General features: G+C 37.3%; 1 protein-coding gene across 1 annotated transcript in view; it reads right to left on the reverse strand.

Annotated features, from left to right (window-relative positions):
* LOC136841752 (shootin-1-like) overlaps positions 1 to 11,811 on the reverse strand; it is a 140,254-nt gene extending 128,443 nt beyond the window's left edge. The window contains 1 exon segment of the mRNA XM_067109010.1: positions 11,674 to 11,811. The gene's annotated coding sequence lies outside the window, so the exon portion shown is untranslated.
* Between the last annotated feature and the right edge of the window lie 1,634 nt (positions 11,812 to 13,445).

Below are 13,445 nucleotides of genomic sequence, written 5' to 3' on the forward strand. Positions count from 1 at the left end.
ATAATGCTACGTTCAACATTTTCCGCTCCTTTCCCCCCCTTCCTCTCTCTCTCTCTCTCTCTCTCTATTTTAATATGCGTTACCAGGGAGACTCTGCCTTCGAGTGACACGTCTCCGGAAAAGGTTGGATAAACTGAGAGTGCCGGGATGAAAACATGCTTAATTAGAGAGAGAGAGAGAGAGAGAGAGAGAGAGAGAGAGATGATGTTAATTCTACAAAAGAAAACTTGAATGTGGTATATGAGAGAGAGAGAGAGAGAGAGAGAGAGAGAGAGAGAGAGAGAGAGAGAGAGAGAGAAATTAAACATAGACTTTTCAATATAAAAAAAAACAAAAACATGGTTTTACATGGGAGATGGAGTATATTTATATACTTTTCTTCCAGAAAGCTTTAATTGTATTGATACACATGGATGCTGATACAGATAGCATGAGAAATACACCTCCATGTACCCGTCATTCATTTAAAGTTCTAAACACTATTAAACCATACAATTACCAAAGTTAAAAAAAATTAATAACTAATAAACGAGAATCTGAGAACACAACACGTTCCATAACACATTCTGATTTGCTACATAATATGTGGGAAGAAGCTTCATTTACAGGAAATGCTACTTAGGTAAAACATTGATTAGCAGCTGCCCTGCTTCAATTATCATTATTACATGACTCCTTGCCTTGCATTCATTATTATTATTTTAATCATTGATAAAAATCACCATTATTATCATTGTATGACTACTCACATTACGTTCACTTGCATTTAAAACAGCATTTTAACATTATAAATTATGAAATGACTTACATGACGTTCACTCTTATCTAAAACTAACTGCATTCAAAATTACCTTGTATTTGCCATTAATACCATCATCACTGGTGAGAACAATAAACTGACCTTGCAGCTTTAACCGCAATCACAGGGAAACATAACAAGGAACTGAATGACAAGAAACCGCGACATGGAAAAATGCAAATCTAGCCCGACCCCGAACGGATAATTATGATGTCGATGGGCCGAGAGAGAGAGAGAGAGAGAGAGAGAGAGAGAGAGAGAGAGAGAGAGAGAGAGAGAGAGAGAAATAAGGACAGATTACATACACGCAGATGAAGACAGACAACAAACAAAAGATGAAGTACTGTGACAGAGAGAGAGTTGGAACGGGGCAAAGTCCTAATTGCCACTTCCGCGGATGGGATAAGTACGCATTGTACGTACAGTATGTGACTTCTCTTGCACATTGTATGTGACCCCTCAAAACTGAACAAGCCAGGAGATGATGAAGTAGAGTTAGGGGAAGTTAGAGAGAGAGAGAGAGAGAGAGAGAGAGAGAGAGAGAGAGAGAGAGAGAGAGGGGGTTATATAAAGGTGAAGTACCGATTCCTTCCTAAACAGGTACAGTATTCCCCTGGCGAATGCTTTTTCTCAATTTCACAGCCAGCCCCTTGTGTCGAAGAGGCTGCTGAGTAATACCTTCTAAAGTTTTCGCGTTTTCCTATAAATATTCAAATGATATAAGTCCACAGTAGTTGAACGAAAGCTCTAAGTTTGTGTATGTAAATATATCCAATACACTGGAAATTTTATAATATTCATTGCGGATCTTCCCTAATACACAGACACACACAGATACGCACACACACATATGTGTGTGTGTGTGTGTAATCCACAATGAAATACATGAAATAAAATTTCCAGTGTACTGAATATATTTATGTATGCATATATATAGGTATATACAAGTGTGTGTTGTGATCCACAATGAAATACACGATATAAAATTTCCAGTGTACTGAATATATTTATGTATGCATATATATATATATATATATATATATATATATATATATATATATATATATATATATATATATATATATATATATATATATATATATACATATACAAAAAGGAAAGTACATAATTTACTCAAGTTGCCTCACATACAAAACAAAGAGGAACTACATATCCAAAATAATAAAAAACAACACGATACTCAATAAAAACATTAAAAACCAAAGGACAGAAGAACACACTACAACGATATCAACAACCAAACGCGAAAAAACAGTTGAGGCGAAGCTCAAATTTCAAATCTGTTCCATCTCTCTCTGACCTCGTCTGTCCTTACCTGCTGACCCAATTTTCCTTTACAAAAAGCTAAATTGCCAACGTAGAGATGCCGTAGATATGATGAGAGAGAGAGAGAGAGAGAGAGAGAGAGAGAGAGAGGCGCTATAGGAAGATCGCTGGAAAAGGGGGTTTGCTGGAGGAAAATAGTTTGTTAGAGATAAGAGTTCTTTGTGGGAGAAAATTGTTGGAGAAGGGAGTTTGAACAAAACAGCTGTTGATGGAGAGTTGTTTGAAGAAGGGAGAAAAGGAGTGTTTGTGAAAGAATAATATGAGAAGAGTTACGAGATAAAATCTGTTGAGAAAGGTGTCTTTACAACACTGTTGGAGAAAATCAGTTTGTGAAAGAAAACAGCTGGAGAAATGGGTGAAAACTTCCCAGGAACACGGGTGTTTGAGCTGAAAAGTCTTGGAGAAAAGTGTTAATGACTGACAAAATAAACTGGCATCGCAACGCGGAATCGCTGAAGAGCACTGGAGGAAAAATGATGCTTCGGGAGGAAAGGGGTTGGAGAGAGAGCTGCTTATGCCAAACGCAACTGAATGGTTAAAAAAAATAAAATTAAATAAAATAATAATAAAAAAAAAAACGGTGTTTTCATGAAGAGTGTCGCAGAGAGAAGGAAAAGTGTCGGAGAACAATGATTTTCGTGGGAGGGAAGCGTTGGAGAAAAGAAGCGCCAGAGCGAGAAATGGAGAAAAGAAAGCTGGTCTCGTGGAGGCGAAGCTGAGTATTTGTATAGGGTTCAAGAAAAACCGCAGGTGGTCAGAGGAAGGAAGAAGCAATTGAATTAATCTGAGAGAGAGAGAGAGAGAGAGAGAGAGAGAGAGAGAGAGAGAGAGAGAGAGAGAGAGAGAGAGGACGTTAATACTTCGATTGAAAAGACAGTGAGCTTATAAAATATCTGAGAGAGAGAACAAGAGGAAGAAATTGCGCAACTCTTTATTAAAAAAGACAAAGTTTACTTGTATAAATGCCTAAATAAGAGAGAGAGAGAGAGAGAGAGAGAGAGAGAGAGAGAGAGAGAGAGAGAGAGAGAATATCTAGGGTCCGGTTCAGAATGAGTCACACAGATGGACTCAGATGGTATCTATCACACGCTCAGGTGGTTCCCATGGCGGTCAGGAAATAGTCCTTGCCTTTTAGTTAGCCAAAGGAAATGTGGGCGGTGAATGTTAAAAAGTAAAACTACAAGGAAAAAAATATTCTGCTCATAGAAAAACGGACACGCTCTTTCTTATACAGTCCGAAGGCAGCAGACATAATACAAAAATTCTTCCCGATTGGACTATGGACAAAATAATAATAATAATAATAATAATAATAATAATAACCTATTCACTATCCTATGAATTAACGAAAAATAGAAAAGCTTGGTTTGTGTCTAATAATAATAATAATAATAATAATAATAATAATAATAATAATAATAATAATAATAATAATAACCTGGCCTTAGTATCCTATGGACTAAAGAAAAACCATAAAGGCATCAAAACAGTGTAAACGTGTCAGGACAGTTTAGACTAGGTCTTAGACCATGGTTCAAAACATTTTGTTCAGCAAGCTTCCCTGTGAGAGAACTGAGACACGTATCGCCACTGCTCACAATGGAGGTAGTCTAATAATGATACATACTTAAGCAATATTTACTAATCATCATACAAGCTGGGTTGAGGAACAGCTATTGAAACAGTGCCCATCTCTGGCTGCCCATTTGTCTGCCCAATAATAATTAGACACGCCCTTTTTTTTTATTTGAAAGTCCCTTGATAATAGACAGATTCCAACACGCTCTGAACAGGTGGTAATCAGTTGGTTTGTTAACTGCAGCAAGTTACCTGGAATTAGCGGCAATATCCACGGGCGATATCAGTATAACCTACGGTAGGTGCCAAGCAGAGCAGCCAGTCACGATTAGTTGCCATCATAGCGGCTGCTGGTATCACTTATCAATGATTTTTTCTTCGAGTGACCACTTACCACGGAGGAAACATACCAGTTTCGAGGAGATATTTCCCATACAACTCTACTCAGTAGAAATATCCATTTTCACTATAATTTGGTGTACAATTCTAGTTTAAACCAAAAATACCTAAAATATTTTTCCCACTATTTTCTACTAGGATTTCAATGATTTCCGTCGGAAATGAATAGTTTTAGTAGTATGACCACAGAGCACGGGAAATCCTAACTGAAAAGGCGCTGCATTTCCTGCAGAAACGACAAATAGCCTACCCTGGAAAAACCACATTTCTGTGTTCAAAGAAATTTTGGTGGACGATATGGGGGGGGGGAACCTAAGTATGACAACAGGCTGTGTACCATAAGGTACCATGTCCTTAACCTGACCTAGTGCTCCGTGTCCCAAACTTGTCAGAGGAGGCCATGTAACATAGCACACCTTGTCCCTAACAACTAACAAGTCACAGGGCGCCGTGTACCACAGGGTATCAATAGGGTACCATGTCCGTAACATGACCTGGGGCATGGTGCATCTAACCTGTCACAAGAAGGCCTTACATCATAAGGCACAGTGTCCCTAACCTTGCACTGGAGGCCCAGTGTCACAAGACCCCATGTCCCCAACCTGCTACAGGGGGCCGTGTATCGCATGGCACCAGCACCGTGTCCCTGTCATAAGGGTTATGTATCAATGAGTGTACCTAACCTGTCAAAGAGCACGATGTCCCTACCCCGCAAACGGCACCTTATCCCTAACCTCTTACAGGGGGCTGTACAGCATAGACACCGTGGGCACCTTGTTACTAAAAAGGCAAAGGGCATTTGTTACAAGGTGCAGAGTTCCGACCTAAACTGGTCTAGAAGGGATACAACACCAGCCTAATTGTTTGAAATAAACATCGTCAGTAACTTCCTGTCATACCTGTACTTTGAAACTGTTTATTTGGCACTGCTGCCGCTTTATTGTAAATGAAGTTATTTGAGTTAATGAGCCAGAACGAAATCTAAGGGCAGAATCAGTGCAGGTAATTACGGGTCAAAACTACAAATAGAATAACACCACATTTTGATCATAATGACTCACTGCACGGTATCCTGAGACGCTTCATTAGCCCATATTCCAGTGATGCTGATGTCCAAGTCAAAAGGAGCCGCAGTTATCCGGACATAGTTCGTCGGAACGAAATATCATTTAAACGGAAAGAATTTTGTTCTCGAGTCACGTAACAGTCACTAAAGGCTGGGTTGTGTGTCGAGATGTGTTTCATTTCCAGTGACATTTGCCAGACTCGAACACCATGTAAGATAACGATTTTTTTTCAGGAATTTACATGTTTACCTCTGACGAAACCTACAATAAAAGGAAGCTGAAATACCTGTTCTGATAAAAATATAAATAACTAATAAAACGCAACAGTGATTACAAATATAAAAGACTCTTCAATGGCAAATGGTACTTTATCAGCTATTGCCAAATACAATGGTTGTATATTATTCCTCCTCATTCACTCGTTTTGGATAATAATTTGTGTTTAAAAAATACGGTTGTTCTCGGAGTAAATAAATAAGGGAGGATTCTTTTCTGGATCCTTGGGAGAATCAGGGTAATAGACTCTTCCAGCAAAGGCAGCAACGTGTCGCTAGTTTTATTTTTTATCTTATTCAGTAACCATTTTTTTTCTCGCTTTATTATCCGCCTAAAAATCTCATGTAAATTATCATAGTTTCCAAACTAAAACTTATGGAGGCTGCTTAATAAATTGTGTTGATAAATTAAAACAAAACAAAAATTAGTTTTCCTTTATTAGACTGCAAGCAGAGAATCGTAAAATTATTCTTTACTGAAAATCAAGGCTAGAAACATCTGGACTTACAAAAAAAAAAAAAATGCATTTTCTCTTTCTGAATATTATGTTTTTGTGGTGCCTTCCGGTTAGCGTGACTGAGATTACAGTTGTCTTCTTTTATGGACCGGAAGTTGACTTAAAAATCATCATCATTAGAAGTGTTCACATAACTTCAATGTAAGTTTTATCATTATTTTCAGTACTGTCAACGCTTTTGCATAATACAGTCTCTTGGCCATACTAGAAATGTTTGTCATGGTGACACTGAAAGCTTTTCTAGACATCATAGGCTACTGGGGTTCATGAGCTAATACCATTCATGTTAACGTACATACATATTAAGTATACATCGGTATGTATACCAAAGCAAAATTATATATCAATTACTTTCTCTCAGATTATGGAAACCTCATCTGTCCTAAATGTTTTGCGATATTTTGATTTGTTTGATTCGAAAAATGATAGGCTACGTAGAGCTACATCTAGGTCTAAAGATGAAGAACATCTGCATTTTAGTTCTGAACTTTAACGTTACAAGTTCTGAATGTGTGTGCGCACCTCTCTCCCTCTCTCCCTCTCTCTTATAGACAGCAGATAAATGTTGATAAGTGCTCGCCTCTCGTGACTTATTAAATTGAGTTGATAACTGTTGAAAAATTACATACTTCTTGTCGTGACATTAAATCGAGTTGATAACTACTGAAAAATTACATGATGTTAGAAGTGTATGGACAAATGTCAATTTTTTTATACATACTTTTCACAATCTCTCTACTCCCTGTCGGTTCGTAAGTAAGCCCGTCAGAGATAAAAAAAAAAAATCTGGAGAAATACTTATTTTTCTCTCTACATATAAATTTGTGTACTAATTATAAAAAAAACTTTAACCAACAGACAGAACAAACAATGAACAATCCGTCAATTAAACACAAAGATGTCTCTCGCTCATCTACTAATCACTTATCACTGAGCAGGGGGACCGGGGTGGGGTAGAGGGATAAGATAATATCCCGTGCTGTGATCAGAACCAATAATTATCACAGTTTTTATCTCTGCGGTCTGGGTAACACCGATAAGCTATCTACTACAGCCGGTGGGAGTTTCTCTCTCTGCCACACACAAGCACACACATACTAAGCACGTATTGCACATACGCAATATTTCCCTTTCTTATACACACGCACACACCTGTCATTCATCACATGAGTATGCACATACCGTATATATGCTATTGTAAAACCTCCACCCATCCTTCTTCTCTCTCTATTTTATATACAAACACACCAAGTTAGTCGCATGTATGTGGGCGCATTAAACATCCAATTGTAGTCTCTCTCTCTCTCTCTCTCTCTCTCTCTCTCTCTCTCTCTCTCTCTCTCTCTCTCTCTCTCTCTCTCTCTCTCTCTCTATCTATCCTTACTGACGTAATACCACATGGCACACACACGCGCATTGTCATGAATGCAAAGTCGAACAAAATCACCAGTAATGATTATACTATTTTGCAGCTCACTAATATTTTGAAACGATTACCACTAGATAATGTCATTTTTATACTAAAATAAAAAAACTGAAGTTTACTTTTCGCGATATGACCCTTAGTTGTTAACGTCTGCAATCACTTAAGGAATTATAGAAAAAAAAAAAAACTCGCTAGTCTTTCTTATGCTAATATAAAAATTTTCCTTCTCGCTCCTTTCATCTTGTTTGTTTTACCAAATATACTTGAATCCTGGCATTTTCTTAACTATTTATAGTCACACGATCATTCTTCTCTTTTCTATCATCTTACGATATATATATATATATATATATATATATATATATATATATATATATATATATATATATATATATATATATATATATATAAACAACGACATTCACCAAATAAATCCAACATCTTACCATCGAAAAAAAAAAAGCTGAAACTACGCTGTTTTACACTAGAAACAATACATATTCGGCCTCGACAGATTGGAATGACTTAGTCTCATATCAATCGCCATTGTAAGCGGAAGGCTTTAACAACCACTCTTCAAAACCCAGTTGCCGAAATAGAACAATGGACTTATTAGACAGTGATGGCGAGAGAGGGAGAGTTGGCCCCTTGTTTGGAATGAAGCAATCATCAAGCAAGCCACTTCAACTTTTATTCACGGATGCCCCCCTCTCTCTCTTTCTCTCTCTCTCTCTCTCTCTCTCACACACACACACCTTACATGCACTCTTGTTCTTTCTTCCTCTTAAAGTTCCTCATTGGATGGGTGGGTATCGTTCTCAGCTAGCACTCTGTTGGGCCCGCGTTCTATTCTCCGACCGGCCAATGAAGAATTAGAGAAATTTATTTCTGGTGATAGAAATTCATTTCTCGTTATAATGTGGTTCGGATTCCACAATAAGCTGTAGGTCCCGTTGCTAGGTAACCCATTGGTTCTTAGCCACGTAAAATAAATCTAATCCTTCGGGCCAGAACCTAGGAGAGCTGTTAATCAGCTCAGTGGTCTGGTTAAACTAAGGTATACTTAACTTTTCCAGTCATTTGTTAAATGAACTGTACTCCATGCATCGGTCTAAAAAGTCATCGATTATCGTATATGCAAAACATTAATATATAAAAAAAGGACAAGCTACGCAAAAAAAAGCTTATAACGCCTTTTACAAGTAAAAGACATAAGACAAAAAACTTAAAATTCGGCGTGTTCGTACCTTCTGTTAATGAGACCGTGTCACATGAAACCTATATCGGCAATCACGTGTTCATGTTGGTGTATCATAGCTCTTTTGGTCACTGGATTCGTTATTGGTAATACTGCATAGACAAGATATCAGATAGTAACCAGCTGTTTGATTTTCATCTCTCTCTCTCTCTCTCTCTCTCTCTCTCTCTCTCTATATATATATATATATATATATATATATATATATATATATATATATATATATATACATATTTATATATAAATTATATAATATATATATATATATATATATATATATATATATATATAATACATGCCTAAATAAACTGATATATTCGGCTAAGTAAAATCAAACATGCCTTAAGGAATATTATAACTCTTACAAAGTGCATTTTTCCCTGGCCTTCCTCTCCACAGGAAGTCTTCCAGGGTTAGGTTGCTAGCCTCACGCATTTACTAACACTGGTACGACAGGTTTTCAAAAGAGCATGGCCCGTTCTCGCACAGGAGTTGAATCTGGGTACCTTACCAAACGCACAATATCCAATTCAACAAAAGCACAACGACATCACTGCGAAATAACGGAACACACAAGGGGAGGATGCACACGAACATTTCAGTATTTGAAACCCCTTTTGAATCCATCCAGTTACAAAACCATATTTAATGCAACACCCACTGACCTACTGACCCCGCCATCACGCGAATGACCCGTCCTCTTTCGCCCACTAAAAAATGTTTACATTTGGGCTTCAGTCAGGTATGTCGTCATCACCTATTGCTTCTCCCTCTCCCTCACCCAGAAACCGCGTAATCCTCCTCCTCCTTACTCTGATGGAACCTTGATCACTTGGCAAGTTTATTTGGATTTCATCTGCGCGCTTTAGGGTAATTTGTCTGTGCTGCTTCTATGCGTTTGTAAAATTAGCTGACTAACCACCCCGCCCTCTCTCCCTCTTGCATACATAAATTAGCGATCTTTCTTGCTCCCTCATTTTTCAGCCACTACAAATCCGTTATCTATAAGCCTAATTTAGATCTCTCTCTCTCTCTCTCTCTCTCTCTCTCTCTCTCTCTCTCTCTCTCTCTCTCTCTTGTGTAAGTAATTTTCTCTTTGTGTCTGCAAATTAATGACTTCCCACTTTCCTTAATTCTGCATTCTAGTTACCTCTTACTCTAATCGCCTCTTGAGTCTGCAAGTTTGCAATATTTCTCCTTGTCTACGAAGCGCTGGGATCTATGAGGTAATTCAGCGATGAAAGGGAAATTAGGAGCAAACAGGGGTCTTAAAAGTATAACAGGAGGAAAACCTGGCAGTTGCACTATGAAAAAAACTGTTAGGAGAGGGAGGAAAGTAAGATGGGGGAAAGAGAATATGAACGGAAGTACAGTAAAAGGAATGAAAAGGGTTGCAGCTAGGGACCGGAGGGACGCTGCAAAGAACCTTAAGTGATGCCTACAGGGCACCGAGCGAGGTGCGCTGATGGCACTACCCCATAAAACATCTCCCTCTCCTGGAATGATGAAAGAACGACATTACTACGTTTCCTTAGAGCACAGTGTGCCTCGGTATACATAAACAGCATAATATATGGTTGTTAGTCAACTGCCGTTGGTAGCAGTTGGGAATGGAAAGCTTGGAGACAAAAAGTGTAAATCTTAATACTATAATATACAATAACATTTGGGAAGGTCTCAACTGTGAAATCTATACCAGACATACATCAGATTTCATGCCGTCTACAAATGAAGATCGGTTTCCCTCTATCTCTCGAAGAGGGTAGTGCGTTGCAACGCCAGATAAAATTTTCTCTCTAATATCTTTTTTCAAATGTCGTATTGCAAACACACGAATATTCTAAGATCGTACGCATTGCGTTCTGCTCTTGAGACACCTGGGGAACTTTCGAAAAATTTTTGTACTCTGAAAGGAATTTTGGATCTTATGGTTGAAGGCCTAAAACTTCACCCAGTTTAAATAAGAAACAAAGCAAGAAAAACTGAATGGGCTGTGATGTAAGCCTTGGCTATACTTCTGTTCACATGCAGGTTCTTGGTTATAACTATGGATTCTATGGAGCTATTTAATTGCGCGGGCGCACACACACAATTATATACATACATATATACATACATACACACACATATATGTATATATATATAATATATATATATATATATATATATATATATATATATATATATATATTATATAATCATCTGTATGCCTTTTTTCCCACAAGTGGCTTCAGCGGGGAGAATTTCAAAAAGTATTTCGGGATAAGTTGCTATACCCTTCTTCTCTAACCTGACCTGGCTACGACCCACCCAAATTACTAACTGCACGGTACTCAATTCACTCTTTACGCAGAAGAGAGAGAGAGAGAGAGAGAGAGAGAGAGAGAGAGAGAGAGAGAGAGAGAGAGAGAGAGAGAGAGAGAGAGAGACTACGGTAGACTACCTATAATTGCAAACTTATGGCAAGAAAACGTTGGTGATCCAAGAGCGCGAGATTCGCATAGTTAACAAAGATTCACTGCCAACAAACTCGAATGCCTTCGGCTAAAGTGCTAAACCAACCAGCAAACAAATAAAGTGGCATCTCTGTCGCACTTCCGTCGAAAACTTACGGTCACCAAGCATGCTGAGACGTTTAGCCTACTTCGAGCTACTATTCTAAACACTTTCTAACCATCCCATATAGACCTCGGTCTACTGTCAAGAATTGAACTCTAGCTATTGAAACCATGCCGTATTACATCACTATTAATTTCAATTATAACCAGTTTTTGTCGAAAAGCAAAAACAGTTTATTTAACCCCAAGACCAAATAAAGAGGTGTACGTGTAGAATGACAATATTTTGCTAACGTAAATAGATGATTTATCCACAAAGCTACGATAACTTAGTCTACATGCTTGCAACTTTTTGCCATAACGCACAATATGCATGCAAAATACATTTGCAAACGGATTGAAATCACCAATATAAGTTTCTATTTACGGAGAATGGATTATTACCAACCTTTAGGAACAATCGCTGGACCCGTGCTCCAACGGTTAAACGTACACTTTCAGAACGCCACACCGGCAACACCAGAAACACCAAAACCGAACGAGAGACTGTCGAGCGAGAGTCTTGTTTCCCCTCTCTCGCTGCCAGACGCTTCCTGTAAAGTTGTCGTACAGGAAACAAGCTCTGAATTTTTGCAGGAAATCGCCACTTGAAGATGTTATCAGTTGATTTCCTTTTTTCTCGCGAATTTCAAGGCATTCCTTGGGTCACGTCATACTGAAGGTCTCCACCTCCTTTCCAATGGCATGGCGAAATGAGTCAGAGTTATTGACGATGCAATTACGCACTGTCTAAATGTCTATGCAATTATCGATCCTTGCTTTGTGTACTTTCTATATCACATTGCATTGCCGAGTTGTCCCCAATACAGTACCGATTACCGAAGCCCCAAAAAGAAAGTTCGGTAATTGTATATGCTAACGATTAACTGACTTTTATTGAAATGTGATCCTCGGAATGCCTTGCCGAAAGAACATGTGAGTTACTGTGTGATTGAATTTCTTATCTCTCTCTGTTTCTTCCCCTCTCTCTCTCTCTCTCTCTCTCTCTCACACACACACACACACACATTCTCATATCAGCGGAAACGTATCGAGAAAGGTATCAAATGAATTATTTTTTGCATCTGTTTTATGTATATATATATATATATATATATATATATATATATATATATAGATGACAGTTTTTCATGAATACTGTACAGTTATAACTGAAAATTAAAGCCATTATGAAGTTAATTGATTTATTATTCTTTTTTCATATTTTTACTCAGAATTTTCATCCTTCATTAGCCATGATTTACAACAACAACAAAACTTAAATATCAGCAATTCAGATGAATTCATTTAAATTTTAGCACTTGAATAGCACTGTTTCGTTCCATAATCTAGCCTTCGTCAATGAATGATGTGACAAAAGTTTACAGTATGTTAACAGTTTTTATTGCAGTTTCTGAAGGAAGCAATAATTACTGGGTAATTTGACACGCCCTGTTTGTTCTATAGGTAGATTAAGCAGAGCAAGATTCCAGAGAGAGTGAAGGTGTGGACCTTGAAAAGTGCCTTTAGTCATAAAACAACTCCAAAGTTGGGATATTTCATTTTCTGGTGTCACTGTGCCTCATTATCTGGCTCTGAGAACATGACATGTAGAGTTTCCACCCATAGTTGAGTCCTATAAGTCTCTTACAAGAGGGAATACAGGCAGAAAAAAACCCATTTTTAAGATAAAAATGGAAAAAAATAAATATCATATTAATGAACCCCGTAGATTTCCATGACTTTTATGAAACGCGGGCAGACACATGCATTATTAGGCACACACGCACACATTCATATATATATATATATATATGTATATATATATATATATATATATATATATATATATATATATATATATATATATATATATATATATATATACAGTATATATATATATATATATATATATATATATATATATATGTGTGTGTGTATATGTATATATATAAATAGTTTCGTATTCTATCTCTTTATGTGTGTGTGTATGAATGTGTGCGTGTGTGCCTGTGTCGCGCGCGTGTGTGCGTGTCATAAAAGTTACTGAAATCTGCAGGGTTGTTCATTAATGTTATTCATTTTTTTTATTTTATTTCTTTATTTCTATATATATATATATATATATATATATATATATATATATGTATATATAAATACATATACATACATATAAATATG

This window comes from Macrobrachium rosenbergii, chromosome 9 (genome assembly GCF_040412425.1).
Source record: "Macrobrachium rosenbergii isolate ZJJX-2024 chromosome 9, ASM4041242v1, whole genome shotgun sequence".
NCBI classification, from domain to species: Eukaryota; Metazoa; Arthropoda; class Malacostraca; order Decapoda; family Palaemonidae; genus Macrobrachium; species Macrobrachium rosenbergii.